The sequence below is a fragment of the Misgurnus anguillicaudatus genome, chromosome 17 (assembly GCF_027580225.2).
Source record: "Misgurnus anguillicaudatus chromosome 17, ASM2758022v2, whole genome shotgun sequence".
Taxonomy (NCBI): Eukaryota; Metazoa; Chordata; class Actinopteri; order Cypriniformes; family Cobitidae; genus Misgurnus; species Misgurnus anguillicaudatus.
This window is the reverse complement of record NC_073353.2, coordinates 26,528,917-26,547,693: the sequence shown is the minus strand read 5'-3', so window position 1 is coordinate 26,547,693 and position 18,777 is coordinate 26,528,917. Positions and strand designations below refer to the sequence as shown.

The window sequence follows — 18,777 nt, the reverse complement described above, 5'->3', positions numbered from 1 at the left end:
GTTGTTGTATGTCAAATGATACTAATTAATGTCTTTGTGTCAGTTTATTGTTTAAAATGGTCCCCAAATGTGTGTTTTATATATGTAACACGTGACCTCCCTACGTCACTACGCATTTACGTGAGGTCGCGCTGGACCGGACCTAGACCAAAAGTTGTGGTTTAAAACTGCATATTTTTTATTTTTCTTGTCAAAAATGACAATCATTTCGCTAGATAAGACGCCTCGTTTGGGATCATTTAGAGTTCTTTGAAACGCCGTTTAAAAAAACTGTTAAGTGTTGAGTTAAGTATTAAGTGTCGGGCTCTATTAAAGTCCATTAAAATGAGAAAAATCCTGCAATGTTTTCCTCAAAAAACATAATTTCTTCTCGACTGAACAAAGAAAGACATCAACATTTTGGATGACATGGTGGTGAGTAAATTATCTGGATTTTTCTTTTAAGAAAATTGACTATTCCTTTAATGCCAAAAGGCTCTGAATTTAAAGATCTCATTGCCACTAAAACATTATCTAAAATAAAAAAGACAACTTAAAAGTTTAATGTACAAAACCGATTTAAAGAACAGTATGCATGCATAATGTTAAAATAAAAAATATGACAATAACAAAACAACTTTCATTTTGTTATTCTACTAAAGCTGTAACAAGATATTAAAATATCTGCACTGTAAAGAATACTTTGCTTCCTTAAAATTTTTTGTTGAATCAGCTCAGATTTACAAGTCATTTCAACTTACTATTATTTATCTTGACTAGAGATGAGTTGTTATAACTACAGGTGAGTTGTTATCACTTATAAAATTGGGTTGACTTTTCTCAACTGTATTTTATAAGTTGTGACAACTCATCACTGTTGACATGACTTGTACATCTGAGTTGATTTAACAAAACATTTTAAGGCAGCAAAGTATTTTTTACAGTGTGGGAAATATTTAATTTTAGTTTTTAGTTTTTTCCCCACAAAATACTGTATTCAGCATTTGAATATGAGATATTTACATTTTAAAATCAGTTCAAATTTATTGGTTTAGTTCTTTTAACAATAAATAAAATGTTAAGAATGTATTTATATTGTCTCCCTTGGAGGGAATAGACCTCAGTACTGATACCCGTTTGTATTCAGTCCTTACCACAGTTTTTAATCAATTCAGCAAGTTCCCAAATACAAATATGCATAAATATTGCACAAAACTCAATAAATGTGAGTTTATGTAATTTGAGATTTGTAAATCTTTAACATTCTTATGAAAGGTCTTAATTTGCATTCTGATTAACCTTTTCAGATGAAACGTATAGACAGTGGTTATGGTGCCCTTTGGACTACTGGATAATCCCTTGTCATAAACATTTCCATCTAACTAACGCCCACAGAAATGAATACATGCACACATATACACACTAACATATACAGACACACACACGTGGAGGACTTGACAGATAACATTTTTAGGAGATCAATAAAAAGCAGCTTATCACATGCAAACTGATTAAAAATACTGATTGCTGAATAAATGCAACAAAAGCTGTATATATGAATTAATTCAAAACACTGGCAGTAAAATCATAACATTCAAACCATGCAAAATAGGAATATCATGGAAAAAGAAAATATCATCATTTACTACCAGACGGTCACTCGTGAGCTTGTTGTTGCATTAATGAACAAGAGGAAGCCGTGTACATGGTCTGGTGTAGTGTTTCATGGGATCTCTGAATCCACACTGCTTTGTCCAAGTGCACCACGTGTTATTTTGTTGTTATATGTGTAATAGCTCTTTAACTAAAACATCACGCATTTTTGATAATCATATTTGCCTTATCACTACACGCAAAGACAAAACACAAGCATATGGTCAATATTCATATGAAATATATGTGATATCATATATACAGTAGCACTGTTGTGCAATCTCAAAATAGTTTTTGTTCTTATCTCGGTTTTGCTCAAAAATGGAGGAATTATGATAAGGCATAACACAGAGAACACAACAGGAACAGGTTACAGATGTGATGCAATGGGATGCAGTCCAGATGCAATGAGTAGCAAGTGAAAGACGTTTTCGTCAAAATGTGTAAGATTAAAAACAAGGGTGGGGACAGGCAAAAAAAAACATACTTTGTCAAAAGATAAACCAAAATATATAGTAAAAGGATTTTTTCATTACAAAACCAGCAAGGTAAACTCCACATGAATTACCATCGTGCAGACTTTCCCACACAAACACACCCAGTGGTTGATCCTGTCTTATGTGTCATATTTTTCCCCTTATATTTTGCGTTCGTGCTTTGTTTGTGTGCCTCAGTGCAGAAATATTTCGTTGGAATCGAGAGTGTTTGTAATGTAGGGCAGCAACACCCAATTATTACCCCAAGAGGAGCCTTCCATTTAGGTTTAATCTATGGCTGCTAAATTTATCCAGGCATGCCTTGATGCCGGCCGAGCCAAAAACTTGACTTTACAGTTCAAAGATCCTGCACCCTTACACATTCCTCTCTTCCCATAATGAAGGACTAGAGCTTGCCAAGGGCTTGCGCTGACTCAAATAATCAAACGGCAAAATGGGATGGACGACTTTACATTTGAAGCTAAAACAACTGATTTATTTCAGAACAATACTGTTTGATCAGCTGGTCCTTATTCAGATTTGTTGCATAATAACAGTGAGATAACTATTGTAGATAAACGGCAAAATGTCTATCATTCTAAAGATCACCACTGCCATACAAACCAAAATCATCTACGTTTGCTCTTTACTGTTAAATGTTAAGAGGAAACATGCATGCTGTCAAAGCGCTTGACAAAGCAGAACCAAACAAACCATTGTTTAGTGTTGTTGGCGGTCACCGTATCCTGAATAATGCAAAACACCTTGATGAGTTAAGGTTTATCGTCAAAAAAGAAAGGGTGCGCACATGAAAAAATGGAGAGAGGGATGAGCAAAGAAATGTATCATTTGAGCTTAAAACGCATTCATTCCTGGGTTATGAATAATTTGGCAACACAACACTAATTTTGCATTAGACTGCCAATTCACAGCTCAGAAACACTCTCCAACTCTCAAGGGCTGTTTACCCTTGTGTCAGGATTTCTTCCTGCCTTTTTTATTTAGTCATTTTTTTTCCACCAAATGCTTTTCAGAATGACCTATATTCACCTCGAGGAGCGTGTGGTGTAAAAGCATTACTGACTCAAAAGGAGGCAAAAATACTATCACACGGCTAACCAGTTCAGCGATGGGGAATGGTGATGGTGCTACGTGGGTCTCCGAGCGACCGTATGGGAAGTCCCGGTTGCATTGGTTGGCTCAGACAGTAGGATTTCATGCTGTGCCACTATTAGTACAGCCTCCGCCAGTTTAATATTTAATTGCGCTGATGGACTGCATCTGTGCTGCTCCGTGATGCAAACATTATTATACATACTAAGTGGCTTAATTGTAATTAGAGCTGAAAATTTAATTAAACCCAACAATAAAAGACACCGTCGCTAGTTTTTCATTGGCTTTTCCCCACTGTGTCCCTAATGGCTTGATTTAGTTAACTCTTGCCTCTCTCTGCGGGGAATCTATATTTCTCTTTTATATGACATGCTGTAATTTTATATTTGCCGTATCTTTCAAATGTAAGAAACTGTTCTAAGGCCTGCTAGTTTATTTAGTTCACGGTAATGCAGAACATACTGAATACAGTATAGACAAATAATATGTCATAAGCAAATACACTGGCAGTAAATGTGCGATGTGAAGAGCTCAGATGCAAAAGCCGCCATCTATGACAAAAATGAGATTGTGATATTGACCGAATGCTCTTGGCATGTATTATTATACGTTCATCAAATACTTTCACTTCAAATCCACTTAATCACGACTACAGGCCATTCAGAAATACCGGTTAGTTGGCAGAATCTGTTAAACGCCACTTCTATTTTTAAGCAAAGTCCTCTAAGTGCACGAAAGAAGAATTGAATGAAGAATAGCGCTAGAGTATTTTACCAGGTTAAAGGAGGTTTTTGAAATATATAACGATATTGATCGAATTTTTGAGCCATTTACCTTTATTCAGAAAGGACAGAGAAAAGTGACTCGAGACTTTTTTTAGAAGTGTACTTAGAGGGTTTTGCAGCAAAATACAGTCACATTTTGTTTAAGGGGACATATCATGAAAATTTGACCTTTTTCATGTTAAAGTGCTATAATTGGGACTCCCACTGGTTTTTATCAACCTAGAAAATGTGAATAAGATCAACCCAGTAACTTAGTTTTGGTAAACCATTCTCCACAAGCATGTGAAAAAATAGGTAATTGAAATTTGGCTCCCCTGGTGATGTCAGAAGGGGATAATACCGCCCCTTAATCTGCACCATCCAACCACACCAATGCCATTTGGAACAGATATTAGCTCATTTGCATGTTAAAGGACACACCCAAAAACGCAAATTTTTGCACACACCTACAAAGTGAAAATTTAAAATTTTTTTATTATCTATAAAATATTTTGTGCCAAAACTTCACATATGTACTCTGAGGACACCAAAGATTTATTTGACACCATAAAAAAGTCTTGTGAAATGTCCCCTTTAAATAAAAATGAAATGACTAAAGTGACATTTGTGAAAATTTGGCATGTCAATTACTGACTAATAACCTTTACATTGCCATTAAAGTGAAATTACTGAACCTAAACATAAGAGTCTGATTAAAAATGCTTATTTACAAGAAAATATGTCAAACAGGGGTTTTGCATCTGCTCTTCATGTGTTCCCTGGGATTCAAACCCACAACCTTTGCACTGCTAACTCATTGCTCTACCAAATGAGTTTCAGGAACACTATCAGATTAAATATATTAAAGTATGTTATTATATTTATAGCAAACAGAGCATGAGCTAGCAGTGCAAATGTTGTGGGTTCGAACACAGGGAAAACACATACTGATAAAAAGTGTATAACTCAAATACACTGTTAGTCGCTTAGGATTAAAGTAGGGATGCACCAAATATTCGGCCACCGAAAGACTTTTATCACTGAAATAATACGGCCAAAATGTTGTGATGACGCAAACAGATACCGCAACCTGCACGTGCTTGTCTGAAGCAACATGTACATGGTGTGGACTTATTTAACTGCAAAAAGGCACTAAAGTGAGCAGCTTTCTGTACACACAGAGGCGCATGCGGTTGAATATGTCCGGTCCAGACGTGATCATCACAGTATGCCCTTCAAAGATTAGAACTCTTGATGTGTAAACTTTAGAGAGAGTCGCGCTAATGTGTCTCATACTTTAGTCCATTAACATACATTTGGCGAATAAAGCAATGAAAAACAACGTAACGTTTTAATGTGGAGCGACTGTTTATGCTGCTCTGTTTGGGATTCACCCTCAGTCTCTGTGTGTGCGCGGACAGAGGGCACTCAGTAGTGCACACAAGAGACGCGTTTTAAAGAGCAAGCGAACATAAAATCCTTCTGTTATTGACAGGGCACATATAAACAAAATTATCTCCACAGTATTCTTTTTCTAATAAAAACATTTGTTTATGTCTTAAGTGTAGATTACAGTCAAAAACCAGTCTGTGCCTATTTGGTCTTAAAGAGACAGTAACCTCAATTAAACACTGTGTCATTAATGTTAATCAAATAACCAAAGACAAAGAGACAAAAGAGCTGTAACTCTAAAAATAATAATATATTTAATTTATACAATGAAGACAGTGTTATGATTCATTTAATCCCAACCCCTTTTTGCTAATCCAAAAAATAATCCGATCCGTGCCTCAAAAACTGTAATGTGATCCGAACCATGAGTTTTGTGATCCGTCACACAACCCTAGTAAAGTTAGTCAGTCCCTCCAGAAAAACGTGATTGTGCGATCGTGCGATATATTGCATAATCAGCCAAAGTCCGCATATTTATGCGGGGCTGCATTTTTTCCAAATACGACGCACTTTCGCCGCATTAATTACATATTTCCGCGCAAAAAATATGCGGGCTTGCATGATTTCATAATCTCTGCATTTTCGTAGCAAAAAGTCACATATATATTAGCAGAAAGTTGAAAAATGTTGCATTTACTTCCCAAAAGCGCAGCCGTGTCCTCTATTGCCATGGGAATGTTATGAAGTGACATGATTATGTGACGTGAACATCATTTCAGCTTTTGCAAGTTTCCGCAGTTTTTGCAAGTTCCGCAATTTTCGCAAATTCCCGCAATTCCATCTCATAAATTGCATAAATATCCCGCATATTCCATCGCATTTTTTGAGAAAACGTGCCGCAAAATCGAGGATTTTTGCCCCCAACAATCACAAAAAAACTCCACGTTTTTCTGGAAGGACTGGTTAGTACACAGTGATAGCCATAAATGCAATTGTACTATTGGCATAATAATTTCTTTCAGTGTTTCGGTTTTCGGCCTTGGTTTCCTCTTTTTCGTTTTTTTGTTTCGGCCAAGAATTTTCATTTTGGTGCATCCCTAGATTAAAGCGTCTGTGCTTCTGTATAGCGCAGTGGTAGCGCATTGCCTTAACAGCGTAAAAGTTCATGGGTCGGAACCCAGGGAATACACATACTAATATAAAAAAGTTATGCACTGTAATTCGCTTTGGATAAAAGCATCTGCCAAATGTAAACATACTATTGGGGGTAAAACTACAGTATTGCATTTCCTATTGTATTTTTCTGTTTAACAAAGAAAGACCTACATTTTTTTCAAGTATCCCCTGAGTCATCACTGTTTTTAGGAGATGGTCCTAATTTCAAGCAGAGCAAAACTCATAGACCAGACAACTCATGTACTACAGTCAAAAATTCAAAATGACAAGCATGCATGTGAACACCATTAGAGTTACCATTTTCCATTTCCTGACAAATAAATAAGCATTCCACTCTATCCTGCTCATCCTATTCCTGCTCATTTATTTACCCCTCCCGCCCGTCTGTTGGAGTGTATTATTTATTAGATGTTCAGCACGTTAGAAGAGCTGCTGTTGGGCTGTAAACATCACAGTGTTAGGCGACATGATTTTGCACTCTGGTAGCAGACCCTAAGAGGCTGAACAGGGCCAAAGCAAGACGACAAGCTGCCAAACGTCAAGTCTGTCCTCTAGTAGCTGGCCTGACAACCACAAATAAAGTCTGTTCCAGTAAAAACTGACTGTCAACTTAGACAGGACTGGATCCTTGAAGGTTAGATAAAGCCAGTGTGTCGAAGGCTTATAACGGGTTGGGTCATCTGTCTCTCAGTATTTAGATGAGTATACATGAGTGGTTACATCAATCTACCCATGGGCCTTTGAGAGAGAGCAAGCATGTCCAGCCATCTGTGTATTTGTCTCTCTGAATGTCTGTGTCTCATCTATCAGGAAGCCTTTAGTCACTCAACACGAGAAGCAAAGTTACACATTTCAGCCCCGCTAGGATAAACATGCAGCATTACGCTGGGGATAAAAAAACACATGCATGTCATTGATTATCTTTTAGATCCTGCCTCCCTTTACTGCTTTGTGAAAGGAGGATTAGGCTACAGTACATTTTTCTGACTAAATAACAACAACAGAATATCTAAGAGACAAACAATGAATTATGCCGGGAAGAACAAAAACATGTTCCAGTTTTCCACTGTCTGACAGCCGATCGGGCAACTGTGCAGAGGGGTGCAGTGACGGCACTAAATCCACCTGTTTATTATTTACCAGCACTAAAACCACACATTTGATATCCAACAATAAGAACAAAATGTTCATTATTAATAAGTATTTATTAGCATCACTGGATGGATATCAATGGGTAAGATAAACAGGTTGTCCTGTTCCGAACTCATGTTCTAACCCAACCCTAACCTGCAAAATACTAACTCAGGATATGTTTAAAGGGGATATACCACAAAAATCTGACTTTTTCCATGTTTAAGTGCTATAATTGGGTCTCCAGTGATTCTATCAACCTAGAAAATGTGAAAAAGATCAACCCAGTAACTTAGATTGGGTAAACAATTCTCTGCAAGCATATGAAAAAAATAGGTCATTGAAATTTGGCTCCCCTTGTGATGTCAGAAGGGGATAATACCACTATCCAACAACTGCACTGCCATTTAGTGCAGAGATGAGCTCATTTGCATTTAAAGGACACACCCAGAAACGGCACATTTTTATCAAACCTACAAAGAGGTAATTTTAACAAGCTATAATAAATAATCTATATGGTATTTTGAGCTAAAACTTCACATACGTACTCCAGGACACCAAGGACTTATTTGACATCTTAAAAACGTCTTGTGAAATGTCCCCTTTAAGGTCTTACTGACAATATTTGTATAGGATCCTGGAAGTCTGTATAGCCATACTGGGTTATCTGCCGTCTTTGTTGTCTCATTCATATGAATTTGCCTGGCAATTACTCATTACGTTTTCAATCATGTGACCCTGGACTGTCATAAGTCGCATAGGTATATTTGTAGCAATAGCCAACAATACATTGTATGGGTGATTTTCACAAAATCCAGATTTAGAAGGTGAAAATTAAAATTTAGCATCAGAATTTAAAAAAAGCCCTTAAAGCCAATTTTTTTTTTGCACATATAAGATTAAGGTCTGAACTTACGATAACCATTATTTTTAGAGGATTTAAAAAATATTTCCTATAGAATTATTTACATTTTTAGATTATCATTATAAAAAATTATCATTACCACAACATGATATTAAATATATGCATTTACAAACTCATGTTTCGGTAATGAGAACTAAATAGTTACTATGACAAACAAAATTAAAATTTTTATCTTGAGAGAAAAAATAAGAACTGCTTACCTGGTAGCCATCTTGAGTGTCAATTATGTCCCTTCCAACACATTTTTTTTTTTAATGTTAGCCCCTTGAGGGCTTAAACAATGATTGAAAATTGTTGCGGAGGATGAGAAAATTGGTCTTGGACACATTTTTATTCCTTATTATTGTCTCTACATTTACCAATGATCACCAAATACCACGGTTCTTTACTGTAAATGTTTATAATATAACATGCACTGAAGCTTTTTATTTTTTAGATTTTTTAATTATAAATATTTCCATGCCAAAGAAACCAAATTCAGTCATGGACACGTTGCGGTAATGAAAATTTTCCCCTTAAATGTGGAAAAAACAACAAAATTGGTTTGTATGATGTGATTTGAAATCATGTGCAAAATAGTACATGAAGAGATGTTTGTAACTTTCTTATTTTTTGATACTCTTACTTTGCATTTACTTTTTTTATCAAAATGTTTCATGACACCTCATAAGTCTAATTTAGCGAGAATCACCTGTATGAGTCAAAATTATCTATTTTTTATGCCAAAAATCATTAGGATATTAAGTAAAGGTAATGTTCCATGAAGATATTTTGTACATTTCCTACCGTAAATATATATAAAATTATAATTAGTAATATATGTTGCTAAGGACTCATTTGCACAAATTTAAAGGTGATTTTTGCAATATTTCGATAATTCGATTTCTTTTTCTTTTTTTTGAACAATTACAGATTTTTAAATAGTTTTATCTCTGCAAATATTGTTGAAGTTATAAAACTTCAATCATCTCAAAATTTTACTACGTAATTAAGAGAGTGAATTAATGGTGCAATTGTTTTTAATTGTTTAGTTGTGTTTGCAATATATTTTAGCATTGTAAATTGTGACCTCCTTGTATTATTATGCTAACTTAGCTGCCTACACTGTAAAAAATTAGCTGTAATTTTGCAGCTGGTTGCCAGTAACTTACTGTAGAAGATAAAGTCTAAAAATGTTTCATGTTCATTTAACTTTGAACAAAATGTTGCCAGTAAATAACATAAATGTAAAATCTACGGTAAGTTACTGGCAGCTAGTTGCTCTACCAATTGAGCTACAGAAACACTAGCTAACAAGTTAAAATGTACAAACATTATTTAAAGGTGCAGTGTCTTATCATTAATGGCACAAAACAAATCTGCAGAGAAGGATGTTCCTAAACAGGTTTCCCAAACACTCTACCATCTGCTATTATTGAGACAAACATTATTGAGACAAATAGGTCTAAATGATGGACCTATAAATGATTTCAAAGAGAATATGTAGGTGGGTAAAGGTAGGAGAACAATGTGGGACTGGCATAGGGGATTACAAGGTAACAAATTGGTCAGCACAGCACTGCAAATACAGACAAGCTTAGAAATGCAAGATACAGTAATACAGAACAACAAAGACTGACGTTTTGCGTCCTTTAGTGCAGGTTAGTACCATGACAAATCAAAAAGATGTGACGGCCAACTCTTCACTTGAAACCAATAACCAGTTTTTTTTCTCATCCTGTCTCCATCACTCAGCAAATACACATACTATTCTTTGTACTTTCTTTGGTAAACTAGAGCTTCACAAACGTTTGCTGTTGAGATACAAAGGACATGATTGTTGCCAAGCCTGACCATAAATATGCACGAACCCATCATCACTCTGTATCTCCATTAAACACATCAGCAGATAGACTAGCTATATCGCAAGACACACACAGACTTGAAAATGTGGGGGGTCTGGCCCACAGACAGTTAGAGAAGGCGGTAGGATGCGGTTGGGTGTCACCAGGTTGTCATTAGTTCAGCATCTGTTACCATCACACATTCCATCACGTGACTTAGCGGTAAAGGAGCGGCACATTTACTGGGCTCTTAATTAAACCACACAGGCAATCAGCATGGACACCCCCTAACCTTAGGGGGGGGCCACACCTAACAGAGGGTGATGGCCATGTCTTTATTTCTGCTGCCTCTCTTTGGTTTCTTAATTGTTTCCGTTTTCTCTCGCTTAGCCGCTTTTTGATACCAGTTTTATGCGTGAGTTTAAAACTCTTTCAATTAGCAATGGTACATGCACTTGCAAAACAACGGCACAAGTATGTGCGCTTGTCTGCTAGACAAGAAATAAGTCTCAAATTCCCAACAGAGGGTTTTTTTCTTTGGAAGAAGTGGCTTTTGTATAATGTAGAGTAGGACTGAATTATCTTGATTTATCTATGGCTGTAATATATTCCAGGTTTGAGCTACATGAAAATGGGACCAATTTAGTGTAATCTTTGTTTTAGATCTTTACGTTGATGAAGATCTTAAAGGGACGTACACAAGAAATGAAAAATCTGTCATTATTTACCCACCTCCATGCCATTCCAGAACCCCTTTTGATTTTCTTTCTTCCATCAAATACAAAATGAGATGTAAGCGATGTTCGTTCTTTTCCATATAGGACGGCTAATCCAAGGGCTGTGCTGGTAAGCTATAAAAATGACAAAAAAGCACTATTAGTAATATATGTCAAATCAACTGTTCATTTAAAACATGCACTTTAAAACATTTCACAAGATGTAAAGATGCCATTGCACTTAAATTTTAATTTATGTAATCTGTTTAGTTTATTTACATGTAAACTTACATTTGGACACACAGTCTTTGTGGTTTTAATGTTGTTTTTTAATTGTACTCTAATAAAAACTATAATAAAACCTACTGGTTGTACACTATTCATTTAGAGCTGCCATAATGAGTAGCTGGATTGGCTAGTTGCTCTTACTGCGGTCGCTAATTACTAAACATTTAATAAGGCTGTGCTGTTTAAGAGAGCTGTCAATATATTTGGTTTTTAGTGCCCCAAATGATATTATTTTCAGACGCCTATAGGGTGAAGAGAAACCTTGTCCAAGGAAAAGTAAAAACAATAATACCCCCTAATCCTGTCCCATACAAAGAAAACGAAAACACTTTAAGTGTATACTGTGGAATAATGCATACAAAAAGTCTTTGGGAAGTCTGATCATAACCCTGTGTGCAGATGACCACAATACTGGCAGGGCAATATGGTGATTTGTTATATATTTTTGTGTGTGTATGTCTGCCTATACTTAAATACCGGCTACTTATGAAGGTTGAACTTAGTCATTGTGTGTTTTGGTCTGAAACAACCCTCAAAACCACACATGGGCTCCATAAGGTTATTTATCCTACTGGTCACGCTGGGTTCAAAACACTAGACACGAGAAGTACAAAATATAATGTACATGTGCAGACAAGCATCAGGGGTCCATCTCATATAGACTTAATTTTACAGATCCAATCTATCGCAGTATGAGAAAGAGTTTGCTCAGATTTGAATGTTTCCTTAGGATGGTGACACAAACCACAGGGTTCCCACACCTTAGTTACCTTCAAATTCAAGGACCTTTCTAGGACTTTACAGGTCCAATACCTTCAAATTCAAGAACTAAATGTGGGGACACATTTTAAGTGAGAGCAAGGTTACATCGTGTTACCTTTTTAGATACATTGTAACAGTTCCCTTTCGAGTAAAATTGTGCTGCGTCACTGCGGTAACACTTTGGGGACGCCTCCAGGGGTAAGTGCGTCTAAATGTGTAAATCAAATTCAACCAATGATGAGGCTTAACCACAAAGACAGGGTGACGGGGGAGCCAGGAAGTATATCGCTATCTGAAATATTGCCAAAGACGGCATTACGGGGACGCAAAAAGTATGGCAAGGGAGACGCAGCGTCTCGTTCCCTTCTCAGGGAACAACAGTTACGTACGTAACCCTATACGTTTTAATGTGTCAAACACAACTGGGTGATTCTCACGAAACCATTGAAACACCACGGCACTAATGATTTTAGCTTTAAAATGTGTAATATAGTAACATTAAAAAGCATCAGAACTAACACAATACTGTGTTCTACCTTGCAAAATGTGTGATTTCAACATAAGAATTTATAATTGTAAATTTTATCTCATTTTCTGCTGAAATTCTCATTACCGCAATGTGTCCGGCTGTGTTTGAACATGCGTTATGTTGTAATTTAATCAAATTAACACAAAAATATTAAGAAAAAAAATAAATGGATGTTTTGCTAGACTACTTTAGATGACAGAAAAAAAATTTACTGAATATTCATGTATAATAATAATGAAGAAAAATTAAGAAAAATAATGTGTCCATGCCTGATGTTCTCATCCTCCGCAACAGTTTAACAGAGAACAGTTTAAGCACACATACAGAATTTTAATAAAGTTTGATTTTGAGTGACCAAGCACATGGACCAGTTACTTCAAGATGGCTACCAGGTAAGATCATTTTTTTACAGTTAATTTGAAATATTGTCTTGTCAGAATGCTTACACGACATTTTGATTATCATTACCGCAACAGATGCTTATTAAATGTTAATTTAATTAATAGAAGCATAATACTTTGATTTTAAATGCATGTGCAGAATCTCCAAATTATGTTCTTTCAGGTTTGTCATGTCATTTTGAAAATATGTCAGTGTTGATGTTTTCTGACTGTTGCGGTAATGAGATTTTTTAGGACTAATTTTTTAAATTATGTTACAAAAAGTGTTAAATGATAAGTAACTTTGTTTTTCAATGTCTGGTGGGAAAAAAAGTAAATTTAAGCAATTTTAATTTCGTGAGAATCACCCAACTATGCAAAAAAGCATTTTGGTATTTATCAACATTCGCATACAGAAGATATAAGCATTTAAAGTGAACAGTTTAGCACTAAAAAGTTTAGAATTTTTATGATATTTTCCTACACTACACAGGGAATAATAAAACAAATCCAGAAAACTTCTTGCATAAAATAGATTAAAGCTCTTTTAATGACCTGTATCTGTGTATATTTTCAAAAACTTTCCAAGGCGTTGACAATTTTTCCCCAGATTCACAAACTTTCAAGGATTTCAAGGACCCGTGGAACCCTGAAACCAGCATCTCTTGTTATTGATTGGAGGTTGCCATAGTAACACAGTTCACCTGGCAAAGCCAAAAGAAAATTTGCACCGGCCCTCCACTCCAAGTGAATGAGGTAAGCCTACGACACCCAGTACCACATGCCGCAGGGATATATGGCCAGTTTAACCGCACTTCTTACCACCGTGGAAACGGTTTTCCCATTAGAAATATAGTGCCAGAGTTTCATAGAGCTTGTGCACTATGTGGTTTCACTCCAAACCTGTTGCACCGTATAACCACAAAAACATTGAATTAGAATTGATTCGCATGAGGAAACTCAGTCCCATTTTAAATAATAAATGCAGTGGCTATGTATTAATTTAACTCAATCAGCAAAAAATCATCTCATAATGTTATTTTATTGTAACTGGACAATGTCCGTGCTCCAAGTGCATGCAAAGGTCAGTTTGATAAACAGTCCCACCTAGCATTATAGAAAAGGACTTTTATTAGATATAATGGGTGTAAAAAAATCGTTTTAAAAATGCTGATAGCATATGTATCTCCTTAATGTTTATTGGTGGTTCAAAGTTTACCTGTACTATATGTAATAAGTCCTCGGTCAGTTTATTTGGTTTTATTGCTCGTAATGTTGAAGGACTCTCACTTAATAAACATCCTGGTTTATCAATCGCAATTGCTTACAGTGTCACAGACGTCAAATCTCCTATCAGTGTAAATTATGTCATCGTGCACAGTAATTATTTTGTCAAATGCCTGATCTGAAATCAGTATACTGTTATCAAGTATCTGTTTGTGTACTGTAATCAAACACCTAAAGCTCTACCAATATAACATTTCACTGTTTACATAGAAAATGCAATGGGTGTTTTTATTTTTGCACACTTTTTCAATGTATAAATCTATGGCAAACACTTGGGGTCTGCAATTTGAGGCCTAAACTGTAAATTTTGTGGCCATTGTGTGCAACAAACACCATCATGCCTTCGTAATGGTGTTATATACCAACCTACTTCCGCAATGACTTTTGCATCAAATCTTCTCTGTAATACAATAGTTAGCTACCCCAGTCCCCATCTAGAAACGAGCAATGAGGTATCATAATCGTTAAGCACATTATTAAGACAAACCACATCACCTGTTATTACACAAGTCATATATAATCGGATAAACAATGACCAGACCTCCCTCATACACCACAATTAGCCATTCGTTTTAGTATGAGAGTCAATGCAATGACCTGGGCAATGAAAATCGATGGGTTTGTTGCACAGTGCCTGTTGGCCTGTTGCACTACCTGCCAATTACCTATTAGAGCTGTAATGTGTAGGATCATGTGCACTATCCACCCCATCTATTGATGACAGTCACGTCTCATCACAATAAACCATCGCTGTCATTAAACGAGAAATTTAACAGCACTGAACTCCTGCTTTTTTTACGGCGACTGTAAACGTTACGAGCTCTTTACGGCATTATTGTTTTTAAATAGACCCTAAAATAAAGGTAATGCTAAAGGTGAACTGAATATTTTATGGACGTCATTTTTGAGATGATGGGTAAGAAGTGTATTCTCACGCTAGGGCTGTCAAAAAGTGCTGATGAGTTGAGCTTTTAATGATTTTAACAACCTTTTAAAGGGATCAAGGATATGCTACGGTTTAATTCACCTGCTCTGTATAAAGGGTATAACAAACATTAACACCCAACCTGTGTCTGTACCTGTGTCTGATGGTAATAAAACATGACACTGATGAAAGACAAGTCCTCAACTGAGGACACTGCAAATGCAAAAATTATTATTATTGTTTATTTTTACAAATCTTTGTAAATACAACTATTAAATTGTAAAATGTCAGAGCATCTACAATGAATCACTTATTCAGTACAATTTCACAATAAAAGTCAAACTTTCTCCAAACCAGGGATGTAAATTAAATATCAATTAGGTGTTATATTAATCCGTCTGCTCCAAAAAAAGAAAAACATTGAATTATTTATCTGTGTTTATTTTTAATATATTCACAATATTAAATATGACTGCATTTATTAAAGTGGTGCCTCATTGGATCACTTGCGTCCACACTTTTAATAACTGATTGGCCTAATATTCAAACAGAATAGGTTAGTTGTGTGTGTGCTGTTAAAGTTTTTATGCACTCGCATGTGTGTGTGTGATATGTCACAAATAGGCGCATATTAAAACTGACATGAATAAATTACCAGCATCAGTGATCAAAAGCTAAATTCAAAAGGAATTTATTAATCGGCAAGTAATTTATAACCATTTAAATTATGAATGGTTAGCTCAGCAGCTCAGTAGGTAGCACTGTTGCCCTACAGCGAGATGGTGCCCGGTTCGAGCTTGGGCCGGGTCAGGAAGTCTTTCAGTGTGGAGTTTGCATGTTCTTCCTATGTCCGTGTGGGTTAGGTGAACTGGACGTGTCAAATTGCCCAGCATGTGCATTGATCAACTTGCGTGGATTAACCAGTTCTCGGCATGTATATAGCCATAGATGCTGCAATGGCGTCAAGAATAAATAAATAAATTATAAAAGGGCAAAGCTATCAATATTCTTGTGAAAATGGTTTGCAGGATAATCAGTGTATGAGCTGATGAATGGATGAACAGAAAGTAAAATACACAGAAAAAAAGTGTATAGCAGACATACAGGCTGTCCATCAGACCATTCATCTATTTTACAGCCACTTACAAGCTCACAGTTTAGATATCTAATGTTTTTAAAGACCCGGTGCAAAGGCCAGAATCATTAATGGCCCTGTCAGAGATGGTTATCTTCATCTCTCTGTTCTTCATCATCTTCCTACAACTGCTTATCTTTAAGGATCAGAAAAAGTATTTATGACATCATAAAACTCCCCCAAGACTCCCCCTTTGCAGCACACCCACACTGTAGACTTTCTGTTTATGGAAACCACGTACCTTGGCTGATTCAAGTCGCGAAAGTTAATTTATTTACGCGTTGTTTACTCAAAACACAAGGGCCATAGTATAAGATACACAACTAAATTAGGTTAAACATCAAGTGAAAGCGATCATTTTTCATAAACCGATGCGGAACCAGAGATTCCACGTAGACACACACACACACACACTAGGGCTTTGTTATGTTTGCATATAATTTTTCCCATAAACGCTCTCTCAAACACACCCAATGTCCCACAAACACACACACACACGCTCATGGATACGAGGACCGCATCTCATGGCAATAGGGAGGAGTCGACAATGTATCCATGGTAACGACACCTAATTTCCTCACCTTTCACACTATGACCATACAGACAGGTGCCACAGATAGCCCCGCCTACAGTATCAGGCCATTTAAATCACATGCGAAGACACAGCGCATGCACCCTCTTGCACAAACGCACACGTTTGGCAGCTGATAGAGAACTGTGAACACTTAATGTGATTTATAACCACACAAACATTTCTGTCACCCTTGCATTAATTAAAGAATGATATACAGTGTTGAAGCTCTCGCCTCCAACAAACCTGACTTGTACTCACTAACATGTTTTATGCATTCTTAAATGATCCTTATAAAGATGCATCTCAAAAATTCAGACGTATACAATCAATAACTATCAAAAATAGAAAGTTTACGTTTATTTCTGAGAGCTGATTTATGAGCATGATAACCAAGTGTCTTTGGGAATCTGTTTTGTCTTGTGGGCACCGGTGGCTACTCTTCATGTGGTCAGACGGATCTCCAGGCCAGCAGCATGCAAGACATTTTTTTATCCTTCTCCGTCCACTATTTATGACCTCGGCTGGCCCGAAGAGAAGGCGCCTGTGTGGGGCCAGCGTGAACTCGGCGTGGTCACCACAGCTTGCCACGCCTGCCCTGCCCCTCTGAGACCAGACAATCAGGGGCCACTGGTCATTGTCACCGGGGCGTGCTGACCACATGGGCCAGAAAGGCACATGCCTGAGGAAAGGCATCTCGCCGCTGTCCTTTCTTTGCAAAATCTCTTGGTTTCGACCCGTTTTTAGAAGAACAGGAGGTAATGTTTTGCTATCAGAGCGGCATAAAATAGCTGACCTGCATTGATTATCCTCGGCTGTTGTTGTTATTACTGAATTTTTGTCTCTTCTCTTATTTTCTTTTCCAGTCAATCCAGCAGTAAATTACGGGGATTGTGTTGTTTACATGGAGGCATAAGCTTTTGGATGAGCATTTGGGATACTCGCTCAACTCTGTAATGAAGTGGAACTGGAAAAGCCAGGCTGGATTTCGAGAGGCTGGAGGTTTTTAGGGGACGTGGACCAATTCAGCACGGCAGTAACCGCAAACTCTAGATCGGTTCTCTGCACGGCCAGGATATTGTAACCATGGTGAACAAACTGGCCCAAGGTCAGGGAGCCAGGTTAAGGCTTGCTTTACTGTGGGACATCGGCGGTTTTCGCGGCGTTCTGATTATGGCCACAAAATGTCACCTTCAATGCCTTTCCCACTTTTTCTCATGAGCCACATGCGCACTGACACACACATTGCGGATAGACTTTCTCAACACTTTGCGTACTCATATAAACACATTCCAAAAGGTATAACCTATACTTAAGACAGCAATTACTGCTGCTATTTTACATGGATGCAGAACATATTTTGATTAGTCTATAATTTGACTGGTTGTCAGACTTTTGTGGCCGTGACAGGACTTAAAGACATCAGTAGAAAACTTCTTCAACTTAATGAAATGAAACTCTAAAAAGTTGTTTGATCAATTCATCACATTAAAACACAACCAACATTCATTCAATAAAAACTACTCAGCCAGCAAAATTTTTATGTGAAATTAAAAAAAACGAACTACATTTATAAATCTGGATTAATTAAATATCTCTATTTTTCTGACTTTTGAGAAAGTGGCAGAGACCTAACGCAGGTGGCAGGCAGCTCTCAGTTTCACCTTTTTCTCTATAAAACACACAGACACGCGACTGCATCAGTGGTGTGTCTGTCAATTCGGGTTTCCTGAGCGCTGCACGGCACTGTTG

At 36.8% G+C, this 18,777-nt stretch overlaps 1 long non-coding RNA gene across 1 annotated transcript in view; it reads right to left on the bottom strand.

Moving 5' to 3' along the window:
* Nucleotides 1-18,777, bottom strand: part of LOC129451928 (uncharacterized) — a 104,923-nt gene that overhangs the window by 67,807 nt on the left and 18,339 nt on the right. The window contains exon 3 of the long non-coding RNA XR_008646924.2: nucleotides 11,165-11,283. This is a non-coding gene — a long non-coding RNA (uncharacterized lncRNA). The remainder of the gene's footprint in view (nucleotides 1-11,164; nucleotides 11,284-18,777) is intronic.